Consider the following 16,882-nt stretch of genomic DNA (forward strand, 5'->3'; position numbering starts at 1 on the left):
ACAGGGATATTTGGGAAATCGATCCCCAGAAGAATATTCTTGAAATCATTAAAACTTTTCTACTTGTTCCCATACTTGGCTACTTGGATATTTGAATTAAAAAATATTTTCAAACATAAACATCAATCAGAAAGCCAAAATAGGTTTATAAACACTGTGTCTATGAAAGAGAACAATTCCTTTTACTGCATTGTTATTTAGTAAAGTATGTATCTATTCCCAGTAACTAGGAAATGTGAGTTTAAGGGGGAATTAAATTAGTAATCATGTTTATATTGATAAACATAGTTTTTTTTTTCTTTCTTAGGATAGTTTCCTCACTTTCTGAGATGTTAACTTTATTAAATTTTATTATTTCTTCTTTACAAATTAATGTTAAAGCTATGTTTCTCATTATATATCATATGTTTTGATACTTACTGACATTGACCTATATATGTCTTGTAACGAACATATGGCATCTTTTTAAGCCCAGATATTATTTTAAGTTATATTTTTAAATACCCAGAACTTTAATTTACCTTTGTTTTGTAACTGTACTTGGTTTTTAATATAATTATATCATAGACAACATAATTTTGGGGATACAAATAATTAGAAACATATTAAGACTTGATTTATGGTGCACTGAACTGGTATGTTTTGTGTGTAAATGTGTTCATTAGAACTGTTTTTAAGCTACTCCATATTGTTAAAATATTTAAGCAGGCTAATGTTTAAAAACATAAACCTTACCTTTTTAAAAACTACACTCTATTTTTTTTGTGTCCTTCTCTAACATTTCCTGAGAAATATGTGATATCGTCTCATCAGTTTTCCTTGTTCTTTTTTCTCTCTATATTTATTATAAATAATAAAATTTTAATAATTTTATATGTTCCTGGTTAATTGAAACTTTTTCACATTAAGTAGCCTTTTTCTTATATTTATTTACAAACTTTTTTTTTAAGATTTTATTTATTTATTTGACAGAGAGAGAGATCACAAGTAGGCAGAGAGGCAGGCAGAGAGAGAGAGGAGGAAGCAGGCTCCCCACGGAGCAGAGAGCCCAATGGTCGATCCCAGGACCCTGGGATCATGACCTGAGCCAAAGGCAGCGGCTTAATCCACTGAGCCACCCAGGTGCCCCTATTTACAAACTCTTAAGCATATTTCCAGTCTGTGTTTTAGATGTGTATCTTTTAGCTGATATATAATTATATTTTCACTATTTTTCTTCCTCTTTATTTATGAATGTCATAATTTACCATTTACTTCTTTTTAAAATTCCAATATAATTAATGTGCAGTACTATATTCCTTTCAGGTGTACAAGATGCTGATTCAACAAGTCTATATATTATTCAGTGCTTAGTGTAATAACTATAATCTTAATCCCCTTCGTCTATTTCACCTCTACCTCCACCCATCTCCATTCCGGTAATCACCAGTTTGTTCTTTACATTTAAGAGTCTGGTTTTTGTCTCTGTTTCCTTTGTTCATTTGTTTTATGTCTTAAATTCCACATATGAGTGAAATCATATGGTATTTGCCTTCCTTTGGCTGACTTATTTCACTTAGCGTTATACTTCTAGATCTATCCATGGAGTTGCAAATGGCAACATTTCATTCTTTTTTATGGTTGAATAATATTCCATTGCATATATATACACCACTTCTTCTTTATCCATCCATCTATCTGTGGCCACTTGGGTCACTTTCGTATTTTGGCTATTGTAAGTAATAGGGCAATAAACATAGGGGTGCATATATCTTTTCAAATTAGTGTTTTCATATTCTTCTGATAAATATCCAGTAATAGAATTACTGGATCATATCATTTACATATTTTTTAACTTTATTTATTTATTTGACACAAAGAGAGATCACAAGTAGGCAAAGAGGCAAGCAGAGAGGAGGGGAAGCAGGCTCCCTACTGAGCAGAGAGCCCGATGCGGGGCTCGATCCCAGGACCCTGGGATCATGACCTGAGCTGAAGGCAGAGGCTTAACCCACTGAACCACTCAGGTGCCCTTCATTTACATATTTTTGAATGTAACTGATGTGTTTGTACTTATTTCTTTCTAATTATTATTTTATACTATTTCTATATAATTCATTAGCTCTTTTCTTTCCTGCTTTTATAGAATTTTTTCTCTGTTCATTTTGATATATCATAAATTTTAAATATGTTTTGAGTTTCTTGTAACAATTTATGGCCATGAGGTAGAACACGGTTCAAAACCTATGTGAAAGTCATTTGGAGTTATGAATTCTCTGATGTCTGTTAAATAGTTTATCCTTTTGCTGGAGATTTGGATCTTTAGGAATTTAGTTTTTTCCTAGGGTCACTCTACACAGCAGCAATAACCCATATTGTATGCTCTGGTTTTTGTATGTTGTCCCCTGTGGACAACTAGAAAAGTGGAGGGCCATCTGAATTTTGGGGGATCTTCAAATGCCCTCATGGTAGTTGTTGGCTTTGGCTTACTTGCCTTTCTATTTTGTCTTCATTCTACTCTTTTGGTCTTATGATTTATTTTTCTTTCTCACAAGATCATTCACATTTTTTAAAGTGTATGCATTGCTACATTTTATTTTTTTTCTCTTAATATATAATGTATTATTTGTCCCAGAGGTACAGGCCTGTGAATCATCAGTCTTAGACAATTCACAGCACTCACCATAGCACATACCCTCCCCAATGTCCATAACCCAGCCACCCTCTCCCCCTCACCCACCCCCTCCAGCAACCCTCAGTTTGTTTCATGAAATTAAATGTCTCTTATGGTTTGTCTCCAGTCCCATCTTGTTTCATTTTTTTTTCCCTTCCTACCCTCCATGACCCCTACCCTGTCTCTCAAATTCCTCATATCAGCGATAGCATATGATAATTGTCTTTCTCTGATTGACTAATTTCACTTAGCATAACACCCTCTACTGGTTTATTTTTATCAAGAGTATGTGTTTTATAGGGAGTAGACATACATGGTAAATGGAATTTGGGGACAATTTTGTCAGCTATATTTTGTAGAGTAAAGAACCATGTTTAATTTAGTGACTTAAAAAATAGACATTAATATGCCTCAGGATTCTGTGGGTCAGTAGTTTGAGTTGAGCACACCTGGGAAGTTCTGAATGGTTGTTCTGATATATCAGGTGCTCCCAAGGTTAGCAAGAGAGAACAAGTTCAAATGAACAAGAACACTTCCAGCTGTTCCCTCTTCATATTAACTATTACCCCATTTTTTAAAGAAAGTTATATGGTCAAATGAACATTTAACATTTAATTAAAACCACTCTACCCCTTTTATGAAGAATTTCAGTGTAACATTATAAAAGTACCAGAAAACAGAAAAAGGAAGAATTTATGGCTATATTTGCAATATACCACAAAAAGAGAATTTCCTTATTATTGATTTAAGTGTAATTTTCCTCTTTAAGTGACATTTGTTTCATTCCTCTTAATCATTAAAATACTATTAGTCACATAATGATTTTGAAAAATTAATGTAGGCTTCTAAAGCTAGTTAAAGCTCTGTAAGGACAAATGAATAACATATTCTCATTGTATTATTTTAATTAAGGAAGTACTTAGAGATGTATATTTTTATATAACTTCTAATTTTTTAAAAGATTTTATCTATTTCTTTCAGACAGAGACCAAGAGAAAAAGAGCATGAGTGGGGGGAAGGGGTAGAGGGAGATGCAGACTCGCTACTAAGCAGGGAACCCAATGTGGGGCTTGATCCCAGGACCCCAGGATCACGACCTGAACCGAAGGCAGATGTTTAACCAACTGAGCCACCCAGGTGGCCTTATATGACTTTTAATTTTAAAATATTTTAAAATATTTACAAGTTTTTGTTCCCAAGTTTATCATATCACAAATACTACAAATCATAAAAATATTTAAGAAAAACATTACAATACATTCTAGTAAAAATAAAGGAAAAAATAAACACAAAATTGAGCATAGGAATTACCAATACAAGGAAGAAGGAAAAAGGTTGTAATTAGGGATAAATTTGAAGAGATTCCAAATTAATGATGGTATTCCTTCTCTTAAACTGATATCTAGAAGCCCATTATTTATACTGTAATTAAATATACCACTGCAGTATTGAGCAATACTAAGCTACTGATCTCCCCCCCCCCCCCCCAGTAAATGTTACTAAGTGAAATGGGTAGCCATGTTTAAAAGTGAGATTCCTGAACAAACTGAGGGTTGATGGAGAGAGGTGGGTGAGATATGAGCTAAATTGTTGACGGGTATTAAGGAAGGCACTTGTGATGAACACTGGGTGTTATATGTAAGTGATGAATCACTAAATTCTACTCCTAAAACTGAAACTACACTATATGTTAACTAACTACAATTTAAATAAAAAGTCGATACCAAAAAAAAAAAAAAGGGATTTTTGACCTCTAATTCAAGTCACATACAAAAAGCAATTCCAGTAAAATTATAGATATAAATTTTAAGAGAAAAATAATCATGTTTCTAAAGTAAAAGTAAAATAATATTGTATGACTTCCAGTTATGTACATTTTAAAATAAATTTTGTTGATAATATTCTACTTTTAAAATATTTGAATAATCATTATAAACATAATTTGTTTTATTTTGCTTTGATATATATGAGTGGTTTTCTTGATAGTCTCTTACTAACATATACTTATTTGGAGAAATTATTAAATGAAAGTATATAGATTTTGATGGAATGATCTGGTAGAATATGAAATTTCAAGGGAATTTCAACAAGCCTATAAATAAATTTTATAGGAAAAGAAAGTGTATTATATAATAGTAATGTTCTTTGCATCTGAAAATGAGGGAGTTTAATGGTCAAGTGATTCAAGTTGTGGTTTTGTAATTTCTGGAACTAAAACACTTCATGACTTCCACAATGTGTGCGCCATCTTTACTTAATCAGTGACTACATTCACTTGATCAAACTCTATTCGTTTCTTATTGCTCCTGTTATCATATAGCTACAAAACTCATGACTTAATATGACACAAACTTATTCTTTTACAATTGTAGAGACCAGGTGCCTAAAATCAGTTTCACTAAAATCAGTTTCAGCTAAAGTCAAGGTGTTAGGATTCTGGAATTTTAAAGATTTTATTTATTTATTTGACAGACAGAAATCACAAGTAGGCAGAGAGGCAGGCAGAGAGAGAGGAAGGGAAGCAGGCTCCCCGCGGAGCAGAGAGCCCGATGTGGGGCTCGATCCCAGGACCCCGGGATCATGACCTGAGCCAAAGGCAGAGGCTTTAACCCACTGAGCCACCCAGGTGCCCCGGATTCTGGAATTTTAAAGGGAAAATATGCTCCTTGCCTTTTCCACCTTTTGCAGGTATCATGCATCCTTTGACTTGTGGCCTCCTCCTCTTCACAGTATCTAAGTCTAATCTCTGCTTTCATTATCACACCAGCATCTGTTTTGGCTTTGACTTCTCTTGTGTGCCCTTTATAAAGATTGTCGTGATTATATTGGTCACCCTGATAATCCAGAATAGTTTGAGACAACAGATCTAAAGAGTTATAATCACACATAAAAAGTCCTTTTTGCCATATAAGGTAGCATTCCCAGGACTGGGGACCAGAACATGTGTATATTTGTGGGTACTGGGTTATGGGAAGGAAGAGCATTATTCAGCCTACCACACAAGCAATTGGTCTGCCTATTGTGAGTCTGCAAATTGCAAATGAAAAACTAGGAACTATTTTATGTGTGTCTGCTGGCTTTTGGTTCAACATTAGTCCTAGTCAATATCAGTAAGTTTCAGCATCTTGACTGCAGCTCATTAATGAAATTTCTGCAAATGTCATTAAAGCTTGTGTATGAACACAGGAATAATTTTGTAAGGACAAATACTATTTAATGTAATTTGCCTTCAGTGATACTAGCTCTTAGATTATCATCTCCCTTCTCAAAACTGTCTAGAAATAGCTCAGGAGTAATAAAGAGAAAAATATAAAAATAACCAAAAATGGAAAATAAACACATCCACACTAGTGATGATAATAAAGAGAATGAAGGATTTGGCTACAAATGGGTTATAAAATTGGTGTTATTCAGTCTCATTAAAATAGTGATTTCGAATGTAGCATCCATAAGCCCATTATTTAAGCATTTAAAGTCATAATTCCATTTAGAAAACATTTTGGAGACTTAGAGAAAGTGCTGAAGTCTGAGGAAGTTGCTAACATCAGTGTCAGTGGAGAAATTTAAGGAAAGAAAGTTACAATCTGCTTTCAAGATTCAATGATTTCACTCACAAGTCTACACTAAATTTAATTCCATTTTCAAGGCTTTCTAATTACAGGTCTTAATAGAAAAATATAACATGTCAGAAAATAAGATTTGGAAGGCAATAAAAGAGAATAACCTAGGAATAAATATAAAATAGCTAAATGTTCAGGACCTGTGTTTGAACAATTATAAAACCGTACTTCAGGGTTTAAAAATACTTAAATAGAAGGAAAGCAATATTGTTTAGGATTAGAAAATATTGCTTTCCTTCTATTTAAGTATTTTTAAACCCTGAAGTACGGTTTTATAATAACAGATGTAAAAATTTCATCTGTCTAAATTAACCTATAAATTCAAAAAGACTTTAATTAAATCTATTAATGGGATCTTTGAAAGTTGAGGGAAATATGGCTACAATTCATTTAGGCAATGAAAAAGTAAGAGGAGATTGGACAAATACTTCAATGTGACAGAGTGACATTTTCTTAGCAGATATTTACAGATAATATCCAGAATGCTGTACATTTGCAGAAATAGAGCAACAAATCAAAATAAAAAGTAATTGAAACCAGACTCAGAAATACATGGGAATTTAGTACGTAATAAAGTGTAATTTCAAACCTACAAAGGTATAGATTACCCAACATCTTTAGTGAGAGTAAAAGAAAAGCAATATCCAGGCTATTCCTTATGGTTAAAAACATTTATTTTTTAATATTTATTTATTTGGATCTGGATCAAATATTTATTTTTTAAGTTTTTTATTTTAATTCCAGTTAGCACACAGTGTTATATTAGTTTCAGGTATACAGTATGTTGATTCAGCAATTCCGTCCATCACCTGGTGCTCATCACAAGTGCCATCTTTAATACCCATCACCTATTTAATTCACCCCCCACCCAGCTCCTCCCCAGCAACCATCGGTTCATTCTCTGTAGTTAAGAGTTTGTTTATTAGGGGCGCCTGGGTGGCTCAGTGGGTTAAAGCCTCTGCCTTCGGCTCAGGTCATGATCCCAGGGTCCTGGGATCGAGCCCCACATCGGGCTCTCTGCTCCGCGGGGAGCCTGCTTCCTCCTCTCTCTCTGCCTGCCTCTCTGCCTAGTTGTGATTTCTCTCTGTCAAATAAATAAAATATTTTTTTAAAAAAAGAGTTTCTTTATTAGTTTGTCTTTCTCTCTTTTTCCCTTTGCTCCTTTGTTCTGTTTCTTAAATTCCATAAATGAATAAAATCATATAGTATTTTTGTTTCTCTGACATATTTCACTTAGCATTATACTCTCTAGCTCTATCCATGTAGAATAGTTAAATATAATTAAACTACAGAATTACAACAGGAATAAATGTTTATATAAATGTATAGAGGAAACTCATTTTTATACATGGAAAAAAACCAACACCCAAAGAAAAATAATGTGATTATATTATATAGCTTCTTATACCACCTAAATAGAAAGATAAATTTTAAACAATAAAAATGTTTTGGAATGTACTTCCAACATTTATAACAAATTTCTTATATCTAGAATATGGCTAGATAATATCCAAAGATTCTTAGGCTTAGTAATCATATTTTTTATCTTAATAATAATAATAGACTAGATTGATCATTTATTTCTTAGTTGATTTGATTTAACCAATAGAGAATAACTGTATTCAACCTTCATTGCAAACCTCATCATGACAGTAATTAATATATTGGAAATGTATCATTGAGCTAGCCTGTCAAAGAAAAAAATTAATTACCATAAAGCTTTTCATGTATTAATGAGCAGGAGGTTTTGGGAAACATTTTATGACTGATAAAAAGGCTTGAACAGCAAAGTACAGAAAAGTAAATGAGAATCAAGTGTTCTGCAGTTAAATAACATTTGAGTACTCAATAGTATTTATTTAATTAAATTCAAATTACTACAGTTTCCTGGTTTGAAATTTCAGAAAATAATAACTATAGACATGTTGAATTTTAATAATTATAACAAATGAATGTAAAACAACTATTTTGGAAGATGAATAATTTTTAAAAATTCTGTTCCTGGGACACCTGGGTGGCTCAATCAGTTGAATGTCTGCCTTCAGCTCAGGTCATGGTCCCAGATCCTGGGATCAAGCCCCACATCAGGCTCCTTGCTCAGCAGGGAGCTTGCTTCTCCCTCTGCCTACCACACCCCCTGCTTGTCTTCTCACTAGCTCTTGCTCTCTGTTTCTCTCTCTCTGAAAAATAAATAAATAAAATCTTTAAAAAATATTCTATTCCTAATCTTACCTGATTAAGAGTTCAAATGTTTTTTTCTACTGCTTTGCAATAATAATTATAATGATGTCTGTTAGTCATCCATTCTGAGGTTACCTCTGGCTTATCAAAAATAAAAGTTTGGTTATTAATTATGACTATAAACAGAAATGTTACTTCTTTTTTTTCCATTCAAGAGAATATTAAATCGTTTATTGATTACACATGATAATGGATGATACACAAGCTTTAATCCCATCTATAATTTTATCTGATACCATAATTCAATTTAGATATATTGCATAGGATGTGCTAACAATCATATTAGTAACCAAATAAACTCCAGGACTTTGCTTGGGTGACCTTTTAATGGTGAACTCCAGGTCACAGCACATTAACTGTCAGTTCAACTACACCAAGGTTTGTGGAGACAATGGCTTCTGTGCCCAAGCAGGTTGCAAATAAATTTCGAATGGAATCTGGCATCACCCTAAAGGAATTCTAACTTCACACTGTTGGGATAGTATACCAAGATGGCTTCAGAGTAGACTAACTTTACACAGCACATTTTTAAAAAAGACACATTTATTCAGCGTCATGATCAGACTATTACATTTAGCAATCAACAGCATGGGTGCAAAAAAAAAAAAAATCTACATTAAAACTCTTTGTTGGAATGCTTTACACTTTACACAGAACAGAAACTAAAATAACCTGTTATACAATTAGTCACAAATACAGTTCTCGAGGTTTTTTTGCCCATACACATGAGTATTGTCTAAAACATGTCTTCTTTGTAGCAGCAAGGCCCTGCCACCACTGTGCTTGGCTGAGTTCACAAATCTGTTGTAACCTGTCGCTTCCCTGTCCCTTCTCTGGCTCTCCTCTCCTGCTAAGCTTTGTTTCCTGGCAGGAATTAAAACCTTTTGCCACTGCCGTAGCTACTGCTGCTGCTGGAACCACCACAGCCACCTTGGTTTCGTGGTTTGGCGAAGTATTGGCCTCCACCACCATAAGGGCCAGAGCTTCTGCCTCCAAAATTGCCTCCTTTCATGGGTCCAAAATTTAAGGATTGATTGTAGTAATTGCCAAAATCATTATAGCTTCCGCCACCTCCAAAGTTGCTTCCATCATTACCAAATCCGTTCTAGCTGTCCCCACTGCCACCATATCCACCACCACCTCGACTGCCACCAAAGCCACCCCGACCACTGAAGTTTCCTCCGCGACCAAAGTTGCCATTCCCACCAAAACCACCTCCACGACCACCACCAAAGTTTCCAGAACCACTTCCACCTCTTTGGCTGGATGAAACACTAGCCATCTCTTGCTTAGAGAGCGCTTTCCTTACTTCACAGTTGTGGCCATTCACAGTATGGTATTTTTGAATGACAATCTTGTCTGCAGAATCATGGTCATCAAATGTTACAAAAGCAAAACCCCTCTTTTTGCCACTGCCTCGGTCAGTCATGATCTCAATCACTTCGATTTTCCCATACTGTTCGAAATAATCTCTTAGATGATGTTCTTCAGGGTCTTCTTTAATGCCACCAACAAAAATCTTTTTCACAGTTAAGCGGTTACCAGGTCTTTGAGAATCTTCTCTTGAGACAGCCCTCTTTGGTTCCGCAGCTCTTCCATCCACCTTGTGTGGCCTTGCATTCATGGCTGCATCCACCTCCTCCACAGTGGCATATGTGACAAACCCAAAGCCTCTGGAGCGCTTGGTGTTTGGATCTCTCATGACCACACAGTCCGTAAGTGCTCCCCATTGCTCAAAATGGCTCCTCAGACTCTCATCGGTTGTTTCAAAGCTCAGACCTCGGATGAAGAGCTTCTGTAGCTGTTCAGGTTCTTTGGGAGACTCTGACTTAGACATGACGGCAGTGGGAGGGGAGACTTTAACGATGCTTACTCGGCGGCGTCCACAGGCAGAAAGGAGCCAGAAATGTTATTTCTATTAAGTATTTGATCATAGAATGAATTTTAATCTAGTTAATTTAAATTGCATAAAAGAAATGAACTGTTTTAATTAATTCCAATGATTTAATTAGTTTAATATAATTATAATCTGAAAAAAGACTACCAGATAAAAATAGAGATGTTAAATATTTCCAGGACACTGGAAGATTCCATTGTTGTACTTTATAGCAGATATCTACCACTCAGAATTAACTATTCTTCCATCTTCTATTAGCATAGATTATAGTTATTTTTTCTTGTATTTCACATAAATTGAATCAAATAATCTTTTGTACATGGCTTCCCTTGGTCATATCTATGTCTGTGAAATTCATCTATCTGAATGTACATATCAATATATTTTTTAGATTTCTGTAAAGTATTTCATTATTTTAATATACTACAATTAATTTATCCTTTCTACTGCTCATGATATTTTAGTTAGTTCTAGCTTTTGTCAATTGTGAATATTTATTTTGTCTTCTTTGGTCCTGGTTTATTTGTTTCTATTTTTTAATTTTCTTTGCATATACACAATTTCTCTGTATACACACACACACACACACACACACACACACACACACACATAAGCACGCACTCATACATATACACACACCTAAGAATAGAATTGCTGGGTTATAAAGTAGAAATATGTGTTGTTTTATTGATTTATTAATATGAAAAACTCTTTCATACAGCCAAACTCCAAAGTGATTTTACCATTATTAATGTTCATTGAGAATGTTTAAAGTTCATCCATTTTCAACAAGACTGGGAATTTTTAGTTTAGAACCTAATATGTAATCAAATTATAAGATGCAGTTTAGCACTTAAATCTTTCAATCTATAAATGTCTCCAGACAGAGAAAAAGTGAATAAAACACTGTTGAGGAAATGAAGATCTGATGGCAGAGTCATTTCTGAATATTTTGAAAAAAAATTAGCAAAGGAAGTAACTCTAAAAAGTCAGAATTATGAAAGAAACTTTCTTTTTCAAAAAAAAGTGGGAAAATATATCAATTATTAGGGAAATTCAGGAATAATTATCAAAAAATACTATTAACAAAGAAAAAATCTCTGGCCTTGAAAATAAAACAAACAACAAAAGCCTTTGATTAAAAGTGACAACCATTCAAATTGCATATACTTTAATGATCACAAAGCTCATAAATTGGGCAAAGTCTTTGAATGTTTTTAACAAGTCTAGTTTTATAAGTATAGCTAAATTAATGGTTATAAATTATTGTTATTAACACTGCACATTATTAATCATTAATATTATTTATTAAAATAGATGTGGATATTGAGTGGAATATCAAAGGTTTATATTTTCACTAATTCTGAAACTTTTACTGTTCGAATGAAGGCATTTAATGCATACGTAATCCTTTTTTGGGTTTTTGTTGTTTTTTTTGGGGGGTAACAAAACTAGAAAGGATAAATAATATTATTAAGATACTAGCCTTACAGAATTGGATATAAAAATGTTTCAAAAATATACTGGATAAAATCTTTAAAATTTAGTACAGATTATTTGAAGTCTTAAATATATGTTTTAAAGTAAGCGATTAAAGGAGTAATAGATGAGAAATACAATTAACAATGAAACAGTGGAAAATGATGTCAAGATATGCTGATGTCAGTTGTTGGAAAGTTTAATGAGTCAATCATTTAATGTAGATTCTAAAATAGCAGACATAATCTTGTTTGCATTAATGTAGTATAAATAACATCAGAGGAAATAATCACCTAGCAGCAATCCATGCTGTATAAGACAACCCCAGGAGGATTTTGTTCATTAATTGGATACATGTTATTTATCTTTAAAGTACTGAATTTAACATCGTCCAGAGTTTATAGTAAATACTCCATTAAAATTATGAATTTCAGGCCTAAATAGCATTCAGAAGTTAATAATGCAAATGGTAAGAGGCAGGAAATCTAACACAGATATCATCCAAAATAACTTCATGTTCAACATGACAAAGTTCAAGATGACAAGTGAAAACTAAACACTGAGCTGCTATTTCTTCCTTCCTTCCACTGATAGTCATTGGTTATTGCACTAACTGGAAGCATGGGGATACACATCACCTATGAGATAGGGAGAGTAGATTAACCCTATGTTGTTTCAAATTGCAAAGCTAAGAAAAGTTTCATTATACGTAAGATGGAACTCAACAATAATGGGTTAAGCTGCCTATTGTCTTTTGAATTGGACATTTTTATGTAAATGTTGAATGACTTTTTGCTGTATAACCTTTGTGAGATATTTGGAATGGAATTCATTGACCCTGACTATAACCTTTTATTTACTTTGTATAGTTTGGTAAGATTTTCATTATTGGTTGGGTATAAAGGTATGATTATGTTTTAATTTCGTGGTTTATCCAGCACTAATATATCTGTTATGAACCACATAATACTTTGCATTATTTAGTATGAATTTTGTTTTCCATAATTACTTTGTGGTAAGTGTACAACCCTGCTACAGCGTATTTTTTCAAGGTTCAGTTAAAATAATATTGCCTTGGTCATGTTTCTTAGACCCCCAAAAAAGAAAATAAAAGTCCACTCTTGCTTTTATGTCACATACGTCATGTTGCTTATATTTTCTAATTGTAGCCTACGTTGACTTTTGCCAGTTAGAATGTTGTTTTCTTAAATGCAGATTTTTGTCTGAATTACCTTGACAATTACTATTTAGGAGGGAGCAAGAGGACTTTAGGAGGTTCTTCTTTTGGTGGGGCAGGGAGGGCAGGCGTTTGTGGTGGGAGAAGACAGTGAGCTAAGCTTGATTACTTAAAGAGGTAAATCTTAGGAAAAGTCTTTAAGCAAGCCAGTAGTCTGGTTCATGCCATAAAAAGGACTCCTGTGCCGAGATAGTACAAGTGCCCCCATGCTGTAACCCAATGAATTACGATCCTTCATTTCTGAACCCCTTATTTTTTTTTACCAGTCAGTGCAATATGTGGCTTTGTTATTTATTTCAATTTTCTTCATATTTTCTGTATGTTTTTATTGTAAATGTTGATAGTAAATTATTTAGAGCATAACTTCTTATTTGATATATCTTTATTATGAATTTGATCTTTTAGCATTTAAAAAGATATTAATATATATTCTTGAATAATTTCTAGCTGCATTTAAATTTCTCTGATAAGATTTTGGTTCCTGATAATTGATTTTTGTTAACCATTGCATGATGTATCTTTTCTATTTCTTCTTTTCTGCAGTATATCTAATCCCTTTATTTTAGATCTCTTTTATATATCCTAATGTTGCAGTTTACTTTATTATTAAACCAGATAGTTACTTGTCATTAAATATGTGAGTTTAGACCATAACCACATCCGTACATAAATATGATAGATATGTCTAATATTAATTTTCTATTTTCTATTATTATTTTATTATGTTATCTGTTCATGTTCTGTCTTTTTAAATGTTTCCCATTGCAGTTTTTTCCCTTAATTTTGTGATTTTATTATAAATTTAAAATTAAGCAAACTCATATTTTCTAATATTTAAATTTGTTAGCTATATTTTATATAAATATAGTCTCCATAAATTCAGACATTATCCTTCATTCTTTATTATGAACACAAATAAAATTTATAAATTCCTATCTCTTGATTTATCTCCTTTATTTTATTTGATGGTATGATGATTCTTAGTTTTTACCTTCATGTCTTAGATACAGTCAAAACCGTTTTTGATTCCTCATTTTTAAATAAACTATTCATTGAAATGCAGCATACTTGCTGAGAAGTACACAACACATATTTGTAAATGTAAATACCACACATGATTGCTTTATCTCCAAGCCTGTTTTAAATGTAATGATCATTGTTAAGACTATAGTGAAGTGGTGTTGACTATGCAGTTGAAATCAAGATCAAAAACATTCTTTTTACATTAAGTTTTCTCTAAACTGATGATCCAGACTTCTACTCTGCTCCTAGGCTTGCTTCTCCAGATAGTAGAACTTGATTATGCCTTAGGATGTTTGTGGGGGCATGCATCAATGATAGTTATTTAAAATAAAATACCATCAAATATGCTTCTGTGATAGTCAAAACAATGAAATAGAACAGATATAACCGACAACTTTGGAAAACTGATCAATGGTGTATGTTCATGATATAATTAAGAGAAAAGCAAGCCCTTCCAATACCATTTATTCTGATATTATAGTCAATAACTGTGTTAAAATATTAATTTCATTTTGTTAATAAAATACTTTGGATTAAATTTATATATTTTAATAATTTAATAGGTATTAAATAGTCTAGAATAATTTATAAATATATGCACCATGAGTTGGTGACCTCAGAGCTCTCTTTAGAAACTGGCTGTGTTTAAAAATAAAAATGAAAAGCAATCAGAAAAAAGCTTTTCACAAAATGCCCACAGTAATATCTAATGAGATAGATATAATGTGTCTATCACATTACAGAAATATATCATAAATAGAAATAATGCGTCTATTACCATTTCCATAAATAAGTTAGAAAAAGCACATACAATGTAATGCAGTTTTTTCTCTCTTTATAAAATTAATTCATTAACTTTTATTGAGATAACTTTTTTCCTTTCTTTTATCTTGTCCTCTAATTAATATAATCATTTCACCTAGAATGGTTTTATTGAATATTAGTTGCTTTGGCTATGTTCAAAATTTAAATCATACATATAGAAAACAGAGTTTAGAATACTTGTTGAGATGGATGTATCTCTTTATCAACTTCAGAGAGAAATATATTGGGATAAACATTGGTAATTAGCATCTCAGAATGACCCTAACAATTATTTGAGTAATTACCTAACTGTTTCTTGCACTCACTAGACTCTAATGCCAATGGGAGCTGTAGACCATCTCCTCACCCATGATTATGCCTGGCACAGAATAGCATTTAATCATTTTTGTATGAATTAAAATGTAGGTATTTGAATATCTGTTTTAGTGACTCAACTTCTGATTATCCATGTCTAAAAGAGGAAGACAGAAGATTGAGAATTTTCTCTAAGCCACTCTTGACTATTTGAGTGGTCAGTTATTTCAGCTCCATCATTCAAGATGGTATAACTTCCTTCCACTCACTCTGCGCATCAGTTATAATCACAGTTACTACCGCATTTAAATTTGTCTTTGTGTGCTCATATATTCTTTAAAAAAAAAAAAGATTTTAATTATTTATTTATTCGGAGAGAGAGAGAGAGAGACATGCAGACTCTGCATTGAGCACAGAGCCCAACTCAGGGCTTAATCTCAATATCCTGAAACAAAATCAAGATTCAGATGTTTAACTGATTGAGCCACCCAGTCACACTATGTGCTGATGTATTCTTATAATAACATGAAAAATCAAGAATTAACTGGCAGCATAAAGTTAACTAATTGACTGGCAGCATAAAGTGAACTAACTTATTCAAGAATATCACAGGGGCGCCTGGGTGGCTCAGTGGGTTAAAGCCTCTGCCTTTGGCTCAGGTCATGATCCCAGGGTCCTGGGATCCTGCCCCACATGGGGTTCTCTGCTCAGCAGGGAGCCTGCTTCCTCCCCTCTCTTTCTCTCTGCCTGCTTCTCTGCCTACTTGTGATCTCTGTCTGTCACATAAATAAATAAAATATAAAAAAAAATATATCATATAAATGTGCTTAATTCATTATAAAAAAGTCTTACCTCATTCTTTTGAGGTACATTCTCCTACAGTCTTTCCAGGATTTATCTTTATCTTCATGATAAATTATATCAAAGATGTTTTCTTTTAGAAATTTTTTTCTCTAATGGGCACCTGTTTATTTTTTGTAAAATTGAAGTCACTCCATCACAGAATAATTTTATCATTTTCTGTTCTATAATATGCTCAAGGTCTTTTTCTAATCAATATTTTATTATGTCAGATTCTTTACCAAATATATTTTTATTATAACTGAATCTTACATTTTACTGTCTCTACTTAAAATAATTTTCTAGGAAAGAAAGAAATAGTGCTTGTGATACATCTATAAATAAGACAAAGATCCCAATCCCATAAAACTTACATGTATATATAGAATTATTGTCAGAACTATTCTATGATATTAAATAGGGTAAAAAAAAGTGTGATGATTATTCATTTATGTAATATGATAAGGTAAGTTCTTTTAATGATGTGCAGAATGAGTGTAAACCTGAATGAGGAAGGAGTTAGAGATTAACTTTAGTATGATAGAAATAGTTCAGAACCCAAGGTAAAAATTCAATATGCATTAGAAGAACAGATCATAAGCCCCACATCCCTAAGTGTGTGATGGAATCCTCAAAATCCTAGACAACTGCCAAGGTGTGTTAATAAGAAAGAAACCAGTTTTAGAAAGCAGGAGCTGGAATGCCTCATTCCATGATTCCTACGACTCAGAGGTAATTTTTGGAATTGACCGTTATCTCTTTGGGCATTTAAA

At 32.9% G+C, this 16,882-nt stretch overlaps 1 pseudogene; it reads right to left on the bottom strand.

Moving 5' to 3' along the window:
• Window positions 1–9,388: 9,388 nt before the first annotated feature.
• On the bottom strand, window positions 9,389–10,388 carry LOC123927526 (annotated as a pseudogene).
• Window positions 10,389–16,882: the final 6,494 nt, after the last annotated feature.

The sequence above is a fragment of the Meles meles genome, chromosome 17, assembly GCF_922984935.1.
Source record: "Meles meles chromosome 17, mMelMel3.1 paternal haplotype, whole genome shotgun sequence".
NCBI classification, from domain to species: Eukaryota; Metazoa; Chordata; class Mammalia; order Carnivora; family Mustelidae; genus Meles; species Meles meles.